The sequence below is a fragment of the Tympanuchus pallidicinctus genome, unplaced genomic scaffold (genome assembly GCF_026119805.1).
Source record: "Tympanuchus pallidicinctus isolate F22 unplaced genomic scaffold, pur_lepc_1.0 scaffold3, whole genome shotgun sequence".
Classification (NCBI taxonomy): Eukaryota; Metazoa; Chordata; class Aves; order Galliformes; family Phasianidae; genus Tympanuchus; species Tympanuchus pallidicinctus.
In genome coordinates, this window is record NW_026294747.1 from 32,614,942 (window position 1) to 32,640,587 (window position 25,646).

A 25,646-nucleotide genomic window follows, 5' to 3' on the forward strand; every position below is an offset into this window, starting at 1 on the left:
AGAACCCATGATTTAATATCTATGGGGCTCTACCATAGTTTTTGAACAGTAAACAACTCACCACCAGTAAAAATGGCAACAGTATCATCTGACTTACTATTCATCACTACAAAGAAAACAATTGTCAGAAAATGCTTACTTTTTTCCTCTGGTTTCCAAAAGAAGGCATTTGAGATCATAGTTCCTGTCTTTCCATCTTCACCTCAAATCTTTTAATCCTCATCAATTTTTTATCTCATCTCAACCTATTCAAAGACAGAGTTTGTTTCCACAAGTGTTATTGTTTTTAATGAAAATTCTATGAATAGCAAAAGAGAGATCAAATTAATGCTTGTACAAAGAAAAAAATCAGACAGAACTCTTTGATATTACATCACAGTTTAGCATCAGCTGGCTGGCCAAACAGTGTGAACCTACTTGCCGGTCATTTAACACACATTGCTCAAGATTAGAAACAGTATGTGCTACCTCTTGCCCATGAAACTTAGCATTACTGCAATGAGGAAGGAAAGTATTCAGATCTACAAAAGGATGGCATTATTGTTTATTCTGAAAACAGTACATGTTTGGTGATTAGTCTTTCTACATTCCTTTTAAAAATCAAATTCAAAAACATATTTAACTTCCTTTGTGAGAACCCTAGATTTTTTTTTTAGAATATCAAAAGAAATCAAAAGTTAAAAATTATTTTTCATTAGTACTTTACAGTCATTTACTAATACTTCCAACATTTTCATCCTGCAATCGAGAGTATGCTGATACAGCTGAAAGTGTCAATTATTCTCTCACTGTAAAGGCATAAGTTAATAAATGCATTCTGTATTACACTGAATACAGAAGAAGGTTGATAATTACTTGTTATCATGTTACCTAAGTTTCCAAATCAGTGATTTTGGGCTGCCTACATAGGTGATTCAGCATTTGTATTCAGATACAGTGAAACCCCCATGGCTGTCAAAGTTCAGTCTCATATTTTCAATTTTTTTTTTTTAATGATATTTGCTACATATTTTGTTGTACCTAAGGGAGATGTTAAAGTTTTACCCTTGCTAAGGATACTAGAACACACTCGTTTCCTGAGCACCCTTGACTTACCCAGTTCACTGTGCTAGTTGTTGCAACTCTCACTGAAAAATAACCTCTCTACTTGTCACTGAAATAAAACTTCATGTGGATCTACTTTTAGGCATGTTATCCTGGTAAAATAATTTTAGAGAAAAGGATAAAAGAAAACAATTATATAAGTATCATTGCAGATAATTCCACCAACCTCTCCCTCAACATCAACATTAGTTTCTGTGCTACATAAATTATTTTCTTATAGCACTGAAGTCCATGTATGCTTGCAGCTATTTGCACATCTGGAATGTATTTGCCTTCTATCTTCAATTCAGAAAATATTCTCCATCTTAACCATCACAGTGAAGGAAGAAAAGGCTTAACAGATGCATAAACCAAGTTTCTCACAATACCTCGTGGCACTAATTGCTACCTATCAAGTCAGAAATCATTCAGATCGGCTAAGTTTTAAAGTAAAACTTCAGTCTCTTTAGCGTCAATCTACAAAACAAAGAAAAAAAACACCTTTGTACTTTTTTTTTTATAAGAATGAAGGGAAATGGCTTTAAACTGGAAGAGTTAGACTAGATATTAGGAAAGAAATTATTTACTGCATGGGTGGTAGGACACTGGAACAAGTTGCAGTGAGGTTGCAGATGCTCCCTCCCTGGAGGCGTTCAAGGCCAGGGTGGACTAGGCTTTGAGGAACCTGGTCTAGATGGAGGAGTCTCTGCCTATAAGCAGGGGGTTTGGAACTAGATGAAAGGTCCCTTCCAACCCAAACTATTCTATAGTTCTATGGAAAAAAAAAAAAAAAAAACCTGCACGTTCCCTACTGATTCTTCAGATGATTAAGTAAAACATGTAAAATTATTTCCACATTGAAGCAGGAAGGGACCTCTGGAGATCATCTAAGCAAAGCGCTCATGACTATGCCGTCAGATTTAGACTACCTCCACACATAGGGACTCCATCACCTCTCATCAAGCTATTTGAGTCTTAACTGAAAGTTACAAAGCTGTTGCTTATATTTAAGCAATTTTCTATATTTCAGTCTCCACCCACTTCTTCTTGCTTCATTCCTCAACAACCACTGAGGAAAGTCTGGGTCTATCTTCTTTACTCCCTCCCTTTAGAAATTTACAAATACTGACAAGATCCTCAAGGCACCCTCTCCAGTTCATACACAGTCTGCTCTCTCAGCTTCTCTAACACATGCTCCAAGCCATTCCTCACTGGCCTTCATTGAACTTGCTTGAGAATGTTAATGTCTCTCATGTTTCTGTATACAAAACTAGATACACAATCTCTCCAGCCCCTTGTGGGGGCAAAAAAAGTATCACCCTTAAGATACTGGTGATGGTCTTCCTACTGCAGCTCAAGATGCTGTTGACATTCTTTGGCTGCCTCACAGTTAACTTGTCATCTAAGAGGATGACCATGACACCACCCAGGTCCTCTTCTTCAAAGTTACTTTCCAGACTGTCAGCCTCAAGCCTATACAGCTGCATGGGTACATTCCATCCCAAGTATGGGACTTTGTGCGCCTCTGCTTTGGTGAACTTCATGATGTTCCCCCTCATTCATTTCTCAAGCCTGTCAAAGTTCATCTGCAGCGTAACACCACTGTCTGGTGAAACAACCACTCTACTTGGTTTTATATCATCTGAAAATTTGATGAATGTACTCTGTATCATCATTAACAAAATAGTTTTTGCCCAAGCATTAATTCCCAAGATAAACTACTGGTGACCAGCGGCTGGATTATACCACTGTTCTCAACGCATACATCTCTGCAGTTCAGCCAGTTATAACTCACCTCATTGCCTATTTTTCTAACTCGTATCTCATCATTTTTTTAATGAAGGTGTTATGGAAGACTGTTGAAAGCCTTGCTGAAGGCATACATTATCCACTGTTCCTTCAAAATAGTGACTGCATTGTAGGAGGTTATTAGATTGGCCAAGCCTGATTCGTCCTTTCTAAATCTACAATAAGCATACCCAATTACGTCCTCATTCTTCACGTTTGGAAATATCTGCCAGAATTATCTGCTCCAACACCTCCTCAGGGATCCATGTAAGACTGACCAGCCTCTATTGAGTACATCAAGTGCAATGTTATTTTTCCATACACTTTGAAATTTCACACTCTTTTCTTTATCAACACCACAAAAGAGTTCTATACTCATATTAAGTAGAAAAACTTAAAAATTGCATAGAGACTTCAAGAGTGAAGCTACAGCAGATATAATCATTGACTTAATAAATCTGAACATTACCACAGTCATTTAATATTCAGCTCTCAAACTTCAGAAGTGTATCCATTCTGCAGACATGAGTAGCTATTTTAAGTTTACAGTATTGAAACTGCTTGAATCCCCAATATGTACAGAAATTAGCTTCCCATTTAAACCTTTATTCTCCTATTTTTACATCCTTAGGAGTACCCAAATCTCTGCACCTCATACCAGGTGGAATCCAGACCAAAAGGTGGCTTGAGGCAGAGACAAAATAGACAGTTTGCCTAGAGTATAAATGGATGAATGTTTTAAATCCAAAGCCTTAGGTTATTATAATAATTTAAAAAGACTCTCAGAAATGCAGTTGCTGTTTAGAAATTCAGTGTCCAGACTGTACTGGTATAATGACCGAGTTCTTCTCTTCTTACTTTGGTGCTTCATGATACTGAATCCATACACAGTGACATACTAGGAGTGGGCAACCAAACAGTCCTGCACTCTGTTCTGTCTCATGCCTGTCTGCAGTGAACAGACATTTACAACCGCTTCAACAAATAAAGAGATTCAAGATTGCAATTTCAAGGCACTTCTCTTTTCTTTTTTTAATGCCAACAGCAAAGCCATGTTATGCTGCTGCACCTTTGAGCCTCTATTCACAAAACCATAGAAGTTGGAATGGATTTCTAGAGACCATCTAGTTCAACTCCTCTGCTGAAGTAGGTTACACAGGAAAGCATGCAGGTAGGTTTTGAATATCTCCAGATAACAGATTCCACAACTTCTCTATACATTCTGCTCCAGTGCTCTGCCACCCTCAAAAGTTTTTCCTGATGTTCATACAGAACTTGCATATTCGTTATCCTCTGTTCTATCCTTGAAAGGAGCCTGACCCCCTCTACTTGACTCCCAGCCATTAGACATTCATAAGAATTGATAAGATCTCCTCTTAGCCTTTTCTTCTCTAAACTGAATAGTCCCAGGTCTCCCAGCCTCTCCTTGTAAGGGAGAAGCTCCAGGCCTCTAATTATCTTTGTGGCCCTCTGTCAGACTCTCTCCAGTTTGCTGTTTTTCTTGAAATGAGGAGCTCAGAACTACACAAAGTACTCCAGCTGTGGTCTCACAGGGCAGATTAAAGAAGAAGGATAAATTTTCATTTTAATCAGGCTAATATACAAATGTGAATTAATTATTAATATTCCAGAAAAACAGTGTAAGTACCTGGGCTTCTTAGCAATAGTACTGCTGATACGGAAGATATCACAGCTGGCTGGATAGGTGAGGGATGAAAAACAAGCCTCCTTCTCTTTCACACTCCTCTAATGTATCCACATACCTAAATATAAAAACAAAAATCAAGACAATAGAATTAAGACAATATTTAGAAGAGGGAAATTCCAAACATTACCCTTGATTTTTATCCTGAGCATATAAAAGATACACAAGACTACTGTTCAGAAAAACTAAACTATTTTTGCTTTAGATCACTGTCAATAAATGCAAGATTTGTGGATTCTGTTATTGGGTTATTTTTGTTTGTTTGTAATTGGTGTCCTTTTAAAAAGAGAGTCCTTTGTTTTAGCCTTTCAAATTGAAAACTATAATTATCAAAATTACAAAAAATAAAATACTTAAAGAATAACAATGCAAATCTATCAACATACAGATTCTGCTTTCCTATTCTAACATTTCTTTTAAAACTTCAACTACAAAAAGCTAGAAAAGACATTTTAAAGCAAGCCTTTTGCTAACAGAGGAAACAAGTACAACACAACCTGAAACAGGTGCTTGACCAGCACCAAAAATCACATTTGAACTTCAGATGGTGAATTCTTTCTGCAGCCCTTAGCATACCTGAACAAGCTCTAAGAGAATGAAATGAAATCTTCTGCTTTCATGTGTATCACCTGGCGTTATCACTTATCCCTGCCAATTATTATCCACACATGGAAGTTCATTAAGCTTTAATTAACTATTACACAAAAAGACTAGAGCTTTCAAATCACAGCCAGTTCAGACAACATTAGGCTTGCCTGGTCCATTCAAATTAAGTCTTCTTTACTACTACCACGTGCTGAGTTACTACTCTTCACTTTCATTACCACCAATAAATACAAAGATAACCAAATATAAACTCAAACTCCTGCTGCCAGGCCATCCCTTAAGTTCCTAAATTAAAAACAAAACCCCTTGGTATCAAACTTCCCTTCTGTCCTGCTTTGTGAATTTAAACAAACAAACAAACAAGAAAAAAAAAAAAAAAAAACAAGTGGGGGAAAGCACAATGATTTTTCGTTTTTTTTTTTATCCTGCTGATTCCAGTTGGCTGATTGCTATTTTTGATTGGATAGCTGATGGTTCCCTAGCAACTGGTTAATTGATTGCAGCTATAAATCAAACTTTTTCAACCCTTCCTTACTTCTAATTTTCTGCGTTCACATCTATCAGGTAAAAGTCAGTCGATGGAAGAATCTGAAGACCAAAAGAAAATAAAAAACAAAATTAAAAAAGCATATATCACCAAGAGAGGGATGTAACAACATATAATTTGAGAATGGTTTCAAATTTTAGGGGGATAAAAAAGACACGGAGAAATTAAAATATGATTTAAACTATCTTTTAGTATACGTTTTGTTTATGCTTTATAATGCTGTTCGTTAAGTGCAATGTAATGACTGACATTTTTTCTCTTGTCAGTGTATTAATTAAAATGAAATTATTTCATTTTTATGGAAAAAAAATTGAAACACAACAAAAAAAGAAACTTGCCAACAGAGTGCTGCATAAATGTTCATAAAGCAGGTCTAAGGTCTGCCTGTTATTTATACATAAATAATAGTAATTGCACTATTAATTATTATACAAGATTGAGGAAATATTGTTTTATTTGTTGTAGAACTGGCAGTATTTCAAATGCGATGTTAAACGCACCTGTCTTCAAAAATTGAAAATAGACAAGAAACCAGGGGCTTAGGTAAGCTTTCAGACCCTAAATTCAGTCACATAGGACTTAGAATTCTGGCTGAATTCAAATTCATAAATGCTCTAGATACTACAGTTTCTGATTTGGGCACCTGAAAAGTGTAGCAGTGCTAAGTATCAAGCAGATATTTTAATCATGAGACCTGACTGAAATATATGACTGAGACCATAATATGACTGAGGATAAGAAGGAGTAACTGAAACTGCTGAAGAAGACAAGAACACCTCTAAGAAGGAATTGGATACTGTCTCATTTTGGAAGCACTGTCTCTCTAGCAATGCATTCTGAATATTTATAATTTCTCCTATATGTAGAAAAAGAAAGAGTTAACTTTCATCTCGCAGGTCACAAGAGGGTGAAACCTATACACGGCACTTTGTTATCTGGTAGTTTTTACCTGAACACAAGGGACCTCACTTCTTTCTCTTTCCAGTGAAAGAAATATCTCCTTTTCTCACATTGTTATTGGAAATATGTATATTCATATCTGACATAAGAATACCACAACTATCATGGAACTTTAGTTTGGGTAAAACTAAGAGTCTTTGTCTTTTCTGTTGAAGCTATTTAATATTTTTCAGTCTGCAGAGATCAGAGATTCACTGAGCCAGGATGAACAGGCATGATTGCGCTTAAAGAGTTCAAAAGAGCTGTACAGATATGGATTTCTTTCCTCCCCTTACAATTAGTTCAATACTTTATTGAACTTTTTTTTTATTATTTTTATTGTGAAATGTATAAACAAGCCTGGGAACATGGAAATCAGCTATTGTTAATTAAATAGATAACATTTTAAATAGTGTGAATGTGAATTTAGTGAATATCACTGACATTATTTAAAATAAAAGTGACTTGGACACTAGTTCTCTATTTCATTTAAAAATTATTTCCTCTGGAAAGCTGCTGCATGATCTCTGAAGTAAACCTTGGTAACATGAATCATGACGTTATTTTCAAACACTAATTTTAGCATTTTAGCAGAGAAGAGAATACTACAATCACACCATATCAACTAAATAAAAATATACTAAGAATATATGAAAAATAAATGCCCAAGAATGTATTTGGTGTATACTGTAGCAGAGAAGAGAATGCTACAATCACATCATATCAACTAAATAAAAATATACTAAGAATATATGAAAAATAAATGCCCAAGAATGTATTTGGTGTATACTGTAGCATAAAAGAGAAATGCAGGAGATATAATTCATGTGAGTGACTAAAAAGGATCCTATATAGATTTTAATTTAAAAATTTAAGATATATATACATACGAGGGAGAAAGAATATCCAGACATACAGCTTTCCATTTCATCCATAAAATGCAGAGTTTGTTTCAAATTATCTTTACTATAAAAATTATTTTTTTTGTTCTAACACCAACACTGCCCAAAATAAATTTGTAGCATTTTTATTCTGTTGATTTTGCAGATTGAAAATGAAAAATCATTATAACTGACAGTAGGAAGTGGAATTCCTAGAATACTAGGAAAAATTTTTTCCTAAAAAGTTTTTCACAAAATTTTGGTTTTAGATTAAATTAGATTAAATATTTATATTCCATGAACAATGTCACAGAAAATTTCAGATGTATTTTCCCAGAATTGTACTTGCATCTCTAAGGAAATTCAGAGAAGAATGCTTTCTTAAAAGAATATCTGATAGTTTCATATTCAATTAATTTTTCTGAGGTAGGAAGAATTCCTCCTCTGGCATGATATTTGAGTCTTCACCCTCTGCCACCAGCAGTAAGACCAGGAATGTCTTTTTCCAAAGGAAGGTGGCTAAGTCAGGGTAAAATGATAAAAGTAATTCATGAATTTTGAAATGAAGTCAATTCCTTTATGGAAACAAAACAAAAACTTGTGCCAGAACATGAAAATTAAAAGTGGCTCAGATTTGCGCTTCTGGTGGATTTAACCACTCATTTAAATGAGTTAAACCTGCATCTTCAAGGTAAAAAACAACTTATCTGTGCTATGTTTAAAACCACAACAGTATTTTAATTGAAATGAAACTTCAATTATGGCATGCCCCAGCTATGGCAAATGTATCTTGATGCATTGGCTAAACACAGTTCTGAGAAGAGCAAAAATATGCGGCCATGCTTTCCATTTTAATAAAGGAACTTGAGGGTAGGTTTTGAGATTTTTGAAAAAATCAGCTTTTCTTTCTGAATGTTTGCAACTCCATTTTTACATACATTACCTGTGAATTTTCAAATTGAATGTCTAGAATTGCAATCAGATATTCAACTCAAAAATTTGAGTGCAGTACTCCAGATGGGTCCTCGCAAGAGCAGAGTAGAGAGGGACAATCACCTCCCTGTCCCTACTGTCCACCCCTCTCCTGATGGAGCTCTGGATACCATTTGCTTTCTGAACTGCAAGAGTTAGCTCATGTTTAATTTTTCATCCATCAGGACCCCCAGTTCCTTCTCTGTGGGGCTACTCTCAAGGACTGCTCCTTCCAGTCTGTATAAATGCCTGGGATTCCTCCAGCCCAAGTGCAAAACCCTGCACTTTGCTATGTTGAACCTCATTAGGTTCATCTGGGCCCACCTCTCAGGTCCCTCTGAATGGTATCCCTTTCTTCCAGAAGATTCAAGACAAACTCCTCAGGATTGCAACATCAGATATGCTCCAGTGATAAAAGATATTTAAGTGAACGAAAACAGAAGTATCCTTCCTCCAAAATGGGTATGTTAATTCTATACTATTATGCTAGCCACAAACTATTGCATATTCTGTCTCTCTAGTCCAAATCTTGTATCCGTTTCATTCAGTGCACAATATTACCACACAGGCATAGCCTCCATGAAACAAAGGTTTAGAGAAAGAATATATGGTTTCTGTAATAGAAATTGTTAATTCCTGCTGATTTTGAATGTTTGCAGACCTACAATATGACTATTTCAACTCTTAAACCAAGCTGTTGATGGAACCTTCATTGATGCAATGATATTTGCCTGATTATTGTCATCTTGTGTTTCCATTTTTTTAGAACTTCAAGCCAAATGGTTCATTTGGCATTCTCTCACACTTGTGATTTTATAAGTCATAAAAATAAACTATCCTTTAAAGCTCTAAATCATCACTTTTGTTTTCTCACATAAGAGCTCAAAGACTTTTACAGAATATTTTATGAAAAAAAAGCAACACTTCTTTAAATCTGAGATCTGCATCTGTAATTTATTTCAGTATTTTACCAACTGCTTTCTGAAGATAACAGCCAGGGAGGAGCAGTGTACCAGGCCAGAACATAAATGATGTTTTACAAAATTATCTCTTGAAATTTTCAAATAGCACAAGGGATTTAGCTGCACATTGTCCGTTGGAATGAACATGTTTATTGTGTGTAGGAGATAAAGATTCAGAAACAGACAAAATGCTTCAAGTCTTTCTTTTTATTGTCTTCTGTTTTCAATCTGTCTGTTAAAAAAAAAAAAAGTAACTGCAGAATGTGTTCAACAGACTGGCAAACACCTCTATGAGCACAATCAACACGTGCTGAGAGAGACTCACTTTACTTCATGAATACATTTACATTATGTCATGTGAAATTACTGAGCAGCTGTTAAGAGAAAAAAAGAAAACACGATCAGTATTCTTGCAGAGGGATTTACTGAGGACCAATCATCAAACACACATGGCAAATAGAATGGCAGTCTGAGAAGGTGATAAGCAATCAACTACAGAAAAAAGTGAGACACTATGACCTCACATTCAGTGTGAGCACTAAATTAACATATCTGTGCAGTGTACTAGAAAATTAAGAGGACAATAAAGACAAAGCAAACTTAAGCCCAGCCACGGGCTGCAAAAATCTGAACTATCTAATCTAGTCTAATTACCATCTATTTTGCATCCTATATCTCCAACCTTGGCCACATAATCTTTTCATCAGCATCCAGCGGGCACAGCTAGGTTTGAGGAACTGACCTACACTGATTAAGCAAGATATATCTTATGTTCTTTGGGATGTGGTCTAGTCATGGAGCAGGGCAATCTAAAGACAGACAAGCAACACAGACAACAGGCTCAATTAACTTGTCTTCATCCATTATGCAGCACTCATTTTTTCTCAGCAGAAGTCACTTCTCTCTGATCTGTAAGACATCCCTGTTAGGTTTCTCCAAGTATGAACTGAAAAAGTCAATGTCATAGAAGTAAACCAATAGTCATGCTCCAGACCTGTTCCTTTGCAGGAATTACAGAACAGTATCACCCTCATATAAGAGGGATGTACCTGAGAAGCCTCTCAGAACCTTGGTTTAAACCTTGCTACCAATTAAAGGAGACATTTTTGAATTATATTAATTTATGCTATACAGTGTTATCACTAGTGCTATTTAAAAACATTTGAAGGGCAACACTTTCACCTTGGGATCTAACACAATGTAGCAAGTAGTAACTAAGCAAAACAGAATAGTCCCTGTGGATAGTGCTTTCAGAGGTCTTTATTCCATACTATTTTAAATAGCATGCTTAAGTCTGGATTAGGCTAGTGTATTTGGTATGCAAAAAAAACCCAAATATTTCCTGTAGATGAGCTCTACAATTTTGCTTGCCCAGGATTTTTGTTCCTTCCTTCTCCTGAAAAGGGAATATTATTATATCCAGTCATTCTTCACTTGTTCCTCTAGAAGTACACATGCTTCTGAGTTGCAAGGTTTATCATGACCATGCTTTTAATTCTGTAATCTTTTAAATATAGACAGGACATAAGGATTATCTGCTGTCTTAAAGAAATGCAAAGGAGACTTGAAATCATAAAAAATAAAGTTGTAAATTATATAAAAGTCTTATAATATATATGGGATTATAACATTTATTACTGTTAGCATCATCCAGCAATATAATATACATAAAATTTAAAATATTTGCCCAGCAGAAAAACTGCTATTCATTTCCAGGCTTCACCATGACTGACAGCCTTAGGATGCTTGTGAAGCTCAAGAATAGATGGTACAATCTTGCATATTTGTCTGGGAACACTAAACACCTCAGTGCCAAAAATGATATTGAGTCAGTAACAAATAACTTATGATTTTTTTAATTCTCTCAAGCATATTTAAGCAATTTTGAATCTTTCTGTTGTGCATAATAAATCAAGGTAAAAGGTGAGTATTAAGTCAAAACAAGTAAAGGAAAGGAAAATGTTCCTGCAGTAGTGAGAATTAGTTGAAATCTTTGCTCAGATATTCAGAACAGGCCAATCAATGTAACTTTATTTAATTTAATGAACCTACACCAGTTCATACATATAGGCATATCTCCTCAACTTATCTTTTTTTACTTGCATTAATTTCCTTAATCCTCTTTCATTTGTCCATATTGGTTTTTTGTGTGTGCATATCTATAAGAATAAGGAAGAAATTCACAACAACTTTGATGCTTCTTGCTGAGAATGTCAGACACTTTATTTAATGTGTGCTAACAGATAATGTTTGTTCATATTTGTGCTAGAGTGCAAAGGGAAAGAAAAAGCTACTAGAGATTATACAAGAATTTGCATGACCAAAGCCACAGACAGGAACATTCTGCTACAGCAACAACGAGACAATTCTTTTCTCTTTTTTCTTGAAAGGTTTATAATACACATACAACATGTGAATATTACAGCTTCTCTATAGAAATGAAAGCTATAGCCATAAGGTACCCATTTCTTTCCTTTCCTATAGTATACTTCCAGACATGTTTGAGTTTACACTATGCTGAAATATAGGTAAAAGCAGTCTTCATTCACATACCCACTCCTTAGTTATACATATACAGGCCTTTCATACCATTCATTATTTTGATCAAAGAGGCATGAACAAATCATGAAAATGATGCTTGCACCAAGTGGAAGAGTATTACTGGTGCTTGCCCCCGTTTACTATAATTTAATACCTTTAATAGCAGTATCATTTTAGTAATAATGGTCAACATACCAATCAGGAAAAAAAAATAATAATAAAGGGAGTAAATTTCATCAATTCAGTTATCTGGCAGCTAGAAAAATAAAATGAAATTTTGAGCACTCCAGCTTTTTCTAGTCTTCTTAAACATAGTATATTTCAAATATACTTCTCATCTTCATTCATAACCACATTGTTGCCACAATATACCTCCTTCTCACAGGGGCTAGTAACTAGTCCTCATATTTCACAGAAATTTCAGAGTGAGAACTAACACCCGAGTTCTTATTTCCAGTAGTGACCTACTACAGAAAGACATAAAAGCAAAGGCAGAGGAAAGCAATTTCATCCATTTTTCCTGTGCTTTAATTTCGTTCTGTCACATCTTTCCATGCTTCACTGCTTCAACTAAAAGACAAATATCACTGCACACACATTCATGTGGATATTTTCACCATTTATTGTGACCACATACACCTCTTAGGCCAAATGAAAAGTAGGACGTCCCTTCCCTTCATCAAGTAAGGGACATAATCAAGGAGCTTTTAGCATACTAAACTGGTCTATAACTTAAAAATGGTTCATTTGTTTAGATGCATAAACTTCAGTATGTAACGAACAAAATTGTTCTAGTGGACTGAAGTCAAATTGCATGGATAAGAGGTCTTGTTTTATGTAAGCCTATGAAACAAATACCCTATTTTGGAGTTTTAATCACTCTGTAGCCATATGGCTATAAAGCATACCTAGACCAATATTCCATTGTAATATAAAAGTTTAGGAAAATACATTTCGGGAATGCCTTATTAACTAATTTTTCCCCAAAAGTGGTATATTACTGTTTGTCTGTTTGCAAATAAATACATAGCATAGAACTGTAGGTAACAGATTTGATTTCTAAACTGTTTATTATACAAACTAATTATTACAAACAGTGCATCAAATATTGCCTCAAACTCTAGAAGCAAAATTTCTGTAGACTGCTTTTTTTCTAGAAGAGCTATTTGGAAATGACTGAAATATTTCCCTTTTTTCCACCAATCTGAATTTAGGGTGACAACACATTACATACTCTGGCAACACTATAGGATACATCTTACTGGCAATACATTTTCATTTTTTGTTCTGCTTCCTAAAATACTGTTCCTGCAGGCTTACTAAAGATTGAGAGATTTGTGCAGAGCGCAACAATTTAGATAATGTCTCATTTCATCCCACCACTCACCATGTTGTTTCAAAGTAACTTCCCAACTAAAAGCACTAACATATTTTTAAAAAATAAGTTCTACAAATGTCTGTGATCTTGAGAATATGGGCATCTAAAACAATATGAATTGGTGTTTCTTAACTTTCTGGTTTTCTAGAAATCTAAAATTTAGCTGTACCCAAAAAGCTACTGTCTGAAAGACACTAATTTGTATACTGACCTATGGATAAGAAAAAATGATTCTGAAAAAAAATTGCTAGTATTTCTACTAGAATATTACTCTAGCTAAAAGAATATGATTAGCAGTGGCATTCAAATGTTCAGTTACTTATACAGTGGTAAGTCCTGCTTCTGTTGTCCTCTGTGCACTTTGATCATTAAAGTAATGACAGTAATTAATTCTCATATGGCAGGCAAATATTATTTTGTAAATGATGTCTACCATTCATAGTTTTGTGGGTACAGCCTGCATATTAGAAAGATTTAGCCATAGAGGGCATGCTCCATGCTCTATTGCTTCTGTGTCTGGTATTGCTAACATAATGTACGTAAAAAAAGTACTAAAATTGTAGCAGTACAGGAAACTACCTCAAACTCCCTGCCTTCCCCTTCCAGGATTTCATGGTACTCCATGTCAATCAAGTTCAGAACTGGGTTAGTGGTGCCAGATATTCCCAACTCTAAAAAAGAGGGTCAAGGCAAACTACTGCTTTGACTCTCACAGCTGGGAGCAACAGTCTTAATAGGCGCGTACATCTGCTAGACACAGAATAACAATATCCCCAGCTACTTGTATTCATGCCCATCTGTTGAGATGGCATGCTGCCTGCTCACAGGTTGGTCACATCATTGCCACATGGCACAAAAGCTAGAATAGGGAAAGCTTATTTGGCCAGCTTATTTCTCAGTAAAAGTTAATAGCTCCTCTTCAGGACATTACAAATTCTGGCAGTGTCTCTTTGATATCATGAGCCATTCAGACTTGTTCCCAAATATATTTTCAAACTGTAGCATTCAACTAATAGACCTTTACACAAGATCATTAATATATGCAACGAGCAGTTTTTTGGTGAAGACATGCCTAAGTATACTATGTGATATTTACACTCTCTTTTTCATGTAAAATACTCCTAAAAACAGTATGTATTGTGTATGGTTACACGTCATACCATTAACCTGTCTGTTAATGTAGATGTTAAGTTGAATTTTTCAATCTGTAGCTCATTTATGGCATTTTCAGACTCTGAAGAGATCTCTGTTAAAATAACAGCTTTTCATAGAATCATAGAATGGTTTAGATTGGAAGGGATCTTTAAGATCATCTAGTTCCAACCCTCCAGCTATAGGCAGGGACACCCCTCTAGATCAGGTTGCTCAAAGCTCCACCCAGCCTGTCCTTGCATGCTTACAGAGAGAGAGTGGAATTCACAACCTCTCTGGGTGACCCATTCCAGTGTCTTACTGTCCTCACAGTAAAGAATTTCTTTCTAATATCTAGTCTAAACCTACCCTCTCCCTGTTTAAAACCATTTCCCCTTGTTCTATCACTACATGTCCTTCTAAAAAGTCCATCCCCAGTTTTCCTGTATGCCCTCTTCAGGTACTGGAAGGCTGCAATAACGTCTCCCCAGAGCCTTCTCTTCTCCAGGCTGAAAAGCCCCAGCTCTCTCAGCCTATTCTCATAGAAGAGGTGCTCCAGTCTTTTGATCATCCTCGTGGCCCTTCTCTGGACCAACTCCAACTCCGTGTCTTTCTTGTGTTGGGAGCCCCAGAACTGGATGCAGTACTGCAGGTAGGGTCTCATGAGAGCAGAGCAGAGGAGCAGAATCACCTCCCTCAACCTGTTGGTCGTGCTTCTCATGATGCAACCCAGCATACAGTTGACCTTCTGGACTGCAGGCACATACTGTTGGCTCATGCTGAGTCTTTCATCTACTGACAGCCTGAAATTCTTCTCCTCAGAGCTGCTCTCAAGTCATTCTCTGCCCAACCTATATTCATTCTTGAGATTGACCTTTTGTTTCTGCTATTTTACAGATTACTATTTTCTGAAATAGCAGATTACTATTGTAATTGCAGACATTTCCTGAACAAAAATACAGAAGATCTTACATTGCTGACTTCATTTGAACCAATAGTAAGTTGAAAAATCCTTCAAAATTTGTGGCTCTCATAGCACCACTTCCAAGTTAAGTTGAAGCAGCATCTGTTTTCCTATTTTCAGGAAGTTATTTGTGGAACAAATATAGAATTATTTAGTCTGCTGGTATGCTAACATACGTGTGTGGAGTATACATCTTTTTACTGTTTTTGCTCTTCTTTACCTCCTGGAAAAAAAACTCTAGAATGTGTGTACAAGCATATGGCTCCTGCTATATATGAATTATACAGTATCTGTTGAAATAAATATATACTAAATATATAAATGTACAGTAATTGTTGAAATGGCAAAAGTTAATTATTTACTTGTACTCTTAAATTACTTACTAAGGTTAGTCTATGAAGTATCCCAATGAATATTTGTTGTGTCCTCTGTTTCTCTGCTTTAGTTTAATATTCACACTATGCATTAGTGAGTTTTTAAAATTATCTTAGATATAATTTTAGAACTCAAATCCTTTTTGGTTGGATGATTCTTTAAAATTTGAACATAACTTACTAATAAGCAAAACAAATACATACACTGAAATATTTTCACTGGAATATTTTAAGTAAAGCTGCTATATAGGATATTAGTTGGGTTTTTTTGTTTGGGTTTTTTTGTTTGTTTGGGTTTGGGGTTTTTTTTTGCATGGTAATTGCTTTTAGTTTAACAGCAGTAGAAACTTTAATATGCAAACCCCTTTTTGAAGAATAACATTGCAAGTCAAATCAGAGACCAGAGCAACTTTATGCTAAGAGCACTAATACACTGTATTTCAGATATCCAACCAAACCCAGTCCTCTGTCAGGTTAAGATCTGTGGAAGCATACATCTTGCTCTCTAGCAATTTAGAAGCTAGTTGTCCATTATTGGAAACACAAAGCTTGTCTTGATCTCAGAAAGCAATACATTTAAAAAATAATCAAGCAAAAAAATCATTAATACTTATGTAGAAACTGTGACTGCAAATTAGAGTAGAAACATTGTTAGACGTTTATCCCACAGACAGGTTGCGTTGATAGTTTCAACCATTATCACAATAATGAAGCAGCAGAAATTGAATGATATTAAACAAGAACTAAAACCCCAAGACTAGCTCAGATCTTCCTAAACAGGATAATTAGTACCAGCTAGTATACATGATTTAGGCAAAGACAGAATTAAAGACTAAATTGAAGTCTAAAGTCCTTTCTCCTCATAGAGTTCTTGTTGCCAGACAACCCTAAATAATGACCACCACTTATTTACAGCTAGTCAGTTTCAGAGAATACAAGATGGCATGTATTCACTAGCCAGCCATCAGGCATATTTTATTTTCCCCACAAGGACATCTTTGCTCAAGTCACAGTTACCATTTTCAGTTCCATCCAAGACACCATTCTTCTACTTACTAAGAAAAATGTACTAACATTATTAGCAAAAAACCTCCAGTGATTTCAATAAGTAATGCCCACTTAGATTTATTCCAAATTATCTCTAAATATCTTTTTTATAACATGGCCTGAAAATTAGGTAAGACTGATGCCTGAGAAGCATGAGCTAGTGCATTCCAAGAAAATAAGGATTAAAAACAATTGGGAAGAAAGCACTAGTGTTATATGGACTTTTAAAGTGTGATCAGAGAAAACAAATTCAGCTACAGAATAAAACACCGGATCAGAAACAAACAGTGAAAACTGACTATGGATGTCAGACTTTATGGAAGGTAGGGTTTAATACAGCCTGGACTACTACTCCAAGCTGGAGTACCATGACACATCACTAAAATGCGCAAAATAACCTAAGAAAATATAATTGCTATTGATAGGCAATTGAAAAAACTGACTACTCTGAGGAAATGAAAAGAAAGAAATTCATGTAATTTTGCTAAGCAATTTTTCCGTACAAGATGTAAAATACAGTAACTACATATTGTAGCACAGAAGAAAGTAATGGATAATTTCCAGAAGATATCACAGCTGACCTAAGAGAATGCTACTAGAAAATACTTTCTTATCCACTAGATTCTAATACATTTTTGTATTAGAAATCCTGAAATCCTGTCTGGTTAAGAAGCTTAGCAATTAGGCTGAAAGATGTAACAGACAAACAGTCTGAGAGAAATGGTACTGTACTGGCAAGAAAATTGAAGAAAGCACTATCAGATCACCTAATTTACCTTAATTTCTATGAAATTTAATGTTTGCTCTTTTCAGATTATTTGCTTATTCAGTCATGAAAATTCTTAAATCTCTGGACTCAAAAAATGTATATCATTCAGGCAATAGCGCCTCAGAGCTATTCATGTCAATTGTCCAAGGTCGTTTAAATACATTTTGCATGAACTACCTTAAACTTAGTGTGCAATTTATATATTTATCAAATACTAATCAATATGCTATACCAGAATTACAATTGGGCCTTGAGTTAACTCTGAATGCTACATGAATTCAAATTGTGCAAGCAACCATCTGCATAAATGAAATTAAAGTGTATGCAGTGATTGTTATTCACAATACAAAAGAAATGAAGAAATGGTCTAAACGCAGTACATACTGCAATCTGTATTTTAAATAAATCTTAACTGTGTTGGTTTTTTTTCTTTAACAAATCTAGCTTCAATTTCACTTTTTTGTCCAGCATATTACCTCCACCGTATTGCTAAAGTAATTTATTCCATCCTCTGTGGAGAGCCTGGATCTCATTTGCCAGCATATTTATCTTTCATGCCACTGCACTGTCATTCATCTGCAATCCCCACAGAACATCAGACCTGTGCAGAATTTCAATTAGGATTGATTCAACTAAATCCAGGCTACAGAAGTGAGGCTGACAGGGTGACCCACTGAGAACTTAATATGCTGAGTTTAAAAAGAAAAAAAGAAAAAAAGAGGGAAATATACAAAATAAAAATACAAAACAGAAGAACAGCTGAAGTTTAACATCGTATTTCATTAAGTTCTCTGTATACTCAATATAATCTACCTCACATTTTTTCAGTCTCTGAACTGTGTGGGCAAACTGTATTACAGTAGCTTTGATAACAACTAGAAAGAAATTACCATTAAAATCTCTACTCTTCCTTTGAGGTTCAATCAACTTAAAAGACCACTTGTAATAAATAGAAAAACGATTCTCACAGAGGCTGAGCTACCTTAAGCTTTCTATTCTGTATATATATATATTCAAAATTTGATACAGTAAGTGTACAGGTAAAATGGCTCTTCTGGACTCTTGATTTGACAGACTTAGTAGTCTTCACTGTAATCACTGAAAGACTTCATCTGCTTGTCGGTTAAATGGCCTAAAAGAATTTCTTAAATAGTTCTTGGTTACTGTGTTTTTTCCTTTATGATTTTTACATGATCAAACCTGAGAAGTCTTTATCTCTACTATTTAAATATATACTATTTGCATCCAAATTCTATCTTAGCGGTTTATAATGATTTTCTTTGATTATACACCAGAAGAATATGTAAGTAAATACTCCAGTTTACTCTAAAGCATTACAGTAGAAAAGAGGATAATAAAATTCCACATTCAATTACTTTTTGTTGTCACTAAAAAATTCTGTTTAATAGATTTCCTCTAAAAATCAATTTTTTACCACAGAATAATAATACAGGTATGAACTCCCACATGGTGTAACGTGAGACAAGATAAGAACATACATGCGGAACATTTAGCAAATAAGAATAAAAAAAAATAAAGTAATAGAGTGGGAAAAACATTTGTGCACACATATTGACATCAAGTAAAGTAAAAGTCAACTGAAACTGGATGAAATAATTAAAAGGGGCGTTGTGCATTTAGATACCATATCAGTGACTAAGGCACAAACAAAGGTTTGAGCTGACATTTTCCTTTATGATTTTTACATGATCAAACCTGAAATTATCTCACTAAACAAATATTTTGTAACTCTTTATCAGTCACAGACAAAAAGTTATCAGTGTATCAGAATTAGTATGAAGAACAGGCAAAACAATCAATTAAGTATCTGTAAGGGATTGAGAGTGAACTTACTATAAGTTTGACCTCTTTCTGAAATTTGGTCACATGATCTACGTATAGCTGCAGTGAAGAGGAAAAAGCATAGTTTATTGCATTACTGCAATAGATCTGAGTGTTCAACCTGTAACTATACTGTGAGGTAGTACAGGTGCATAAGAAGCTATGCTCCAGATAGATATTTTTTAACAACATTTCTTTTCATCTGAGGTACCAGTTTATGACTATAATTGATTAGATTTTTTTTTCTCTGGACCACATACATGTAGAAATACTAAAGTCATCACATTCCAAAGTATATTTGGAAGCATATACTTCTTTGTTCTGTATTTAGGGAACAGATACAGTAACAGCTGTATTACTATACATACATTTACATTAGACTACTGTATGGTATAAGAACTTAATTATACAATCAAATGTAATTTTGAAGAGCATGCAAGGGAATCTTACCTTCCTTCTTTATCTAGGTTTACTTCACTCTTCACTGACCATAAAGAAACTCTCCATTATTTGGGCTAATAGTACTTTGATCTTCATTTCGTAAGCTGAAACCAAGATCAAGTGGCCCTATTTAGAGGTTTAGTCTAGTTTGTAGACATAGTTATTGTCTTTAATAAACGATAGCTATCAAATGATCTCTGTATCATATCAGTATGATGTTACAAAGCAAGTATCATGAGAGGAAATGGACAAGAAGAGAAACTGTTTCCCTGGAAGAGTTACTATGTGCTATAGAAAAAAATAAATAATAAGATAAAAGAGTATTATAAGAGTATTATAAGGAAATTGTGAAGGAAAATATAAAAATAATACCATAATTCAGGTGTCAATTACAAACCACTGAATACAAGTGAGATCCTTTTCAATTGGCTCTTTAAAACAAGAAAAAAAATGCTAGGGGGAAGCAAATGAAGAATAAGGAATAGCATTATGACAGTGGGGAAAAAGAACAAATAGTACTGTTTCTTACGTAGAAAAGGATGTGACGACTGCTGGCTATACAACTACATAGGAGCTGAGGAAGGCAGTCATTCTTTTCTTATTTGATAATCAGTAATAGACTAGTTTTAATACAAGGGTATAAGAACATTTATCTAGATCCAGCATTTGAAATACCTTAAATATTTAGCCAAGTTCATACATTCAGAGAATAATGGGTGAGTATATAAAGTAAATTTTATACCTACATAGTAAAATATAGTACATACAGTAGAATTTAATTGCTGGTTCGTTCCTCAAGAAATGCTTTGCTAAATAGATAAGCGTTTCCTGATTGTAGACCTAAAACTGAATATCATTACTTTGGGGAAATTAGCAATGATGTTCAAACCAAATTAAAGATTATGGTGACCATTTTTTAATATTTTATAGTATATAATATGTAGCAATAGTGACAGTAATAGTGATAATAACAACTGTTCCTTTTAATTTAGTACAGTTATTCTTCTGGATTGTAGACTGATTACACAAATTGAACATGTTTTCTGCATATTTAAATGATATTAGCAGACAACTTTCTATCACACTATAGTAGTCAAATGAGACAACTATAGATGCACAAATTGTTCTAAGCAGCATATTTAAAAAGGAAGATAGATTATTATTCATAAAATGGACTACTGCAAACATAAAGGACTGGTCAGACAGATGGAGTTCAAAGATCAGAAATGAATTCTGTCATGTGTTTGAATACCTGAGATAACTCAAAGCATTAGTTTACAAGCAAATGGAATATTGTTAAACCTAAAATGTGAGATACAAGACAAAATCTGTTCACAGTTTAAAAGCATCAAACTGTAAATGACATTTTTCCTTCTAAGAAAAATACATTATTCTTTTTTTCTGTCTCCTTTTTCAAACAAAGATTTTACAATTTCATTCCTACTTTTATCACATCAAATAGACATTACTTCATTTTGTTCTCTATATTTTATTCTAAATATATTCAGAAAATATTAACAGAATTTTTTTGAAAACTTATCTACTAAGTAATGTTTACTGTCATATGACATAGCATCACATATGAAAAGACCAAGTTCTATTATTTGTTTATTTTCCCCACTTGTGGTCAGCTCACTTAGGATGAAAATTCCCATCACTGACATGATAAGCTAGCTAGTGTCTTATAAACTAATAATTGGCCTTCATGGAAGACCAAGAGATCTAGATTACAAGAAAATTGTTCTTCCAATCCTACAGTTACCCATCCTTAAAAACAAGTTTTATATTATTTGACTTATTCTTAGATATCATCAGTTATATAATCCATATGGAATTTGCAGATCCAGAATTAGTTCAGACAGAAGGTAGACCTCTACAAATCAGTGATGAGAAGAAGGTTTCACCTTACCTTTCACCTTCATTTTACTTACCTACATTTCATGTAACCTACTCTTTTTCAATTAAAATTAGTACACCCTTCAAACGTACTATCTTAAAATACATCACAGTATTTTTTCTTTTGCAAAGGAAAAGACCTGCATACAGTAGTCTTTACTGTGCCATACAATATTTTCTTTCTTGATCTTTCCATTTATTTATACAAGTTTTATTATTACTTTGCCTTGAAACTAATTTTTTTTGCTTATTCTGATTGTTCTACTGTTCTTAGCCTGCTTTCTTACATTCCGTTTTTTTCATTGCTGTGTAATTTTTTGTTTCATTCCTAAAAGAGATCTGATACAGACACATAGATCACTTACTCTATTTTCTGTGTGTACTTATTACTAGGAATGTTCACTGTTACTTAGTAAGATTGTTTACATTGACTGACAACTCTATTATACCACTTTGCCACTAGATTTTGCTTCTATGAAGTCTTCTTTTCTTTTCAGTGATTTTATTGGGATTCTTTTATTTTTAAACTTTATACCATTCTTTAAAATATTCAGATATTTACTCTCTAACTTTACTGAAGTAAATATAGACTGGAAAAGTCTATATCTTTTCGCTGCATAGACATACCTAATTCTCATCAGCTGCATGTTACACATATATTCCCATTACTATTGCTATTTAGGTATTGACAATATATTTTTTATTGCCAGTAAACGTTTTTTAAATCTTTTTTCATTTACTGGTTGCTCAGAATGGGATTTTCAAAGACACATTCCCCTAGTTTATTTTTCCAATTGAAACTCACTTTCATGATTGTTGAAGGACTTTTTTTTTTAATGTATGAAATATAAACTTTTCAGTTTAAAAGTTATCCTACTTCTGTTAATGTCCATGGCAATTTTGGCTTCAGTGGGCTCTGACTTAGGTAGGGCACACAGACAAGATGTGAACAGATATGTATGAAACAAATGTAATGTCCAAGGGTCGTATGGTTTCTATGCATTTTTTCTACAAGAAGCTCTGCTGAATCCTCACAGAAGTCTGCCTGTGGCTTTTAAATAGATTTAAAGAGATGATTTCACACTCATGCTAGAACTATTCCAGTCCAAAATACACTGAATAATACAGTTACTAGAATAAAGCGTATCTGGAATGTGCGTGCAACATCAAGGCAATGTTCACTACTTGGAATCAGGTGGATATATATCACCTGACTTTTCTTTTTTCACTTTTTTTTTTTTTTTACTTTTTTTTTTTTTTATAATTATGTAGCTTGATTTCATTCTGCAGCATTATTTATCTATGACCATATAAAACAAAAGTAGACATGTTATTCTAGGGTGTTCCTATTTCCACTGTGAGAAGTCAAAATTTAACAATGAATGAGAGTTAAAGACTTTCATTAAGAGAAATCAGGCTTCATTATTACTGCAGCTTTTGGAGTGGATTAGTGGAAATTGCTTTTCTTTGGAGATGTATTTTAAAATAACACCACAATTGCAGAAACACCTGTAAGTGACATTACCTCACCTGTAATTCATTCTGTACTCTGTAATGACAGTAGCAGAGCTTCAAAATTTCACAGTTTGTAAGACTTTCTTCCTTTCAGAATGTACTCCAGGGTAGAGAGCAGTTATTCCAGTTAAACTATGAAAACGGTTTTATATCAGTTATCAGCCCTCAGCAATATGGCCAAAAACGATGAAATTAAAAAATGTTCAAGATGTCAATTAGAATAGACTATTGGGAGCATATCAATTAACAGGACTCTGCACTTGTTGGTATATCCAGAGGAGGAAAACATGTCTTCTAATCTCAAATCCTCAGATCTGTATATATCATAATAAACAAGAGAAGATATTGCCCGAATTATATTTTTAAAAATAGTAACAATCTATGTTCCTCATTAAGTCTGCATTCACAACACGACAAGTTATATATCCATAAAACACTAGCTCAAAATGCATATTTTTATAAGCTATATACTTTAGCAACAAATTATTTTTTTATTGTAGACTACCTGCTAGTATATACTATGAGTTGCTAATATATACTATGAGTTGCTAAAGTAAAATAATCTTTTAAAAAATCCATAGAAGTCTATTTACTTTGACAGTCACCTTTTGTTTACAATCATAACCCACTTGACTGCTAAATTAAGCCTATGTTTACAGCAGAAAAGCTATCTTGAGCACAGTAACAAGAAAATTATCCATAGTTTAAATTTTAAACTTATATGAAACAAACATATGTAGTTACTCGCCTTTTTCTCAGCCCAATTAGTATAATTTAAGTTCAGGTGTGAATTTACAGCACATTAACTACCCCATACTAATCTTCCATGTGGTTATTAGGAATGTATATTAATGATATAATAAAACATATCTGAGTGAATTCTTCTTTACAGTAGAAGTTATCTTAATGGAGAAAAAGAAAAATATAGATTAACGTACATAAACAGTATTAAATGAACTTTTAAGAAGCGGACTGAATAATGCATGTTTCTTAACAGTGTATATGATGATTCACTGGAAAAAATATTTCCTATATTATTATTCGAACATCCAAAAAATACCCTGCCCAAAAACTATGGCAACTAGTCTCTAGCGATGTTCGCAGGACTGCATTCATCTCCCTCTGAATCCTTACTGTTATTTTTCCTTCAGCTTTCTAGGATATCATTCTTCACAATCAGATGGTTGAGACTCCATTGCAAGATTTTGCCCTCTATCTTCCAATCACTCAGATAAATATTTTCATGTTTATTACATTTAAGGCAGTTCAATATATCTCTCATTTGATTGCTGAAAGCACTTTTCCCCATTACAACAATAACAAATCAGAAAATCAGATCAAACTCCTTAAATAATTAGTAATAGTGTTCACATATCACTAACAAGAAAGCTTGATTCTGAGTACATTTTTGTGTATTCAAAAAAAATGACTTTACACTTTTGACAGACGGCAAATACAAAATGCAGATTGCAGACAAATATTTTCATGTTTATTGTTCCCATCTCAATGTGAGTGGAACTCGGATGTGTAAACATGCAGATATCTCTTTAGACATTTATCCCCAGACAAGGGTAGAAAAGACACTGTGTCAAGTATATGCCTTCTAAGCATACATTTTCATGGTTTATGTCATCTCTAGGTAATGACTGACCTTGTTATAGTCGCTTGCACAGGGATAGATTTTCACTATGAGGACTGCAGAGCCTATTACTCATCTTTCATTCTGACTTCAAAACCACAGGTAGACTTTTGAGGACGCAGTGTGAAGAGAGATTATGCATAAATAGTCCTGTACACACACATATTCCAGTAAAGACACATTATTACACAGGTCAAAAAGAAATCTGCAGTCTCATTCAAAAAGCTGTGAAGAAAGTTCCACATTTTTGCCATAAACGTCTCATATCAAATATGTTAGATGTGTCAAATATGAATCAAACTTGTGAATTATACATACAGATATTACAGAGATAACGCCAGACTCTTTGTGTATAAGATGACAATGCCTCCATTCATAGGGTTATATCCTAACCTTTGTCCTAGGAAGAACTACATATATAGCAATCTTCCTAAAGAGAAAAAATGTTTTTATGTTCCTTGGGATTACTCACATACACTCAATTATTTTTAGGTAGAATAGTTTAGAATCTCAGCAAGCCACAATCAGATCACGAGTATAACAAATGTGTGAATAAACTAGCAGTAATGTTCAGCACCTGATCCAGCTCTTTCGAAATCCATGGAAGTCAACTTCAGCTGAACTAA

General features: G+C 34.2%; 1 long non-coding RNA gene across 1 annotated transcript; it reads right to left on the reverse strand.

Moving 5' to 3' along the window:
* On the reverse strand, window positions 1-25,409 carry LOC128086608 (uncharacterized). Its single transcript, XR_008209434.1, has 3 exons — window positions 25,033-25,409; window positions 19,980-23,513; window positions 1-245 (listed from the first exon to the last, which is right to left on the reverse strand). It is a non-coding gene; the product is annotated as an uncharacterized LOC128086608 (long non-coding RNA).
* Between the last annotated feature and the right edge of the window lie 237 nt (window positions 25,410-25,646).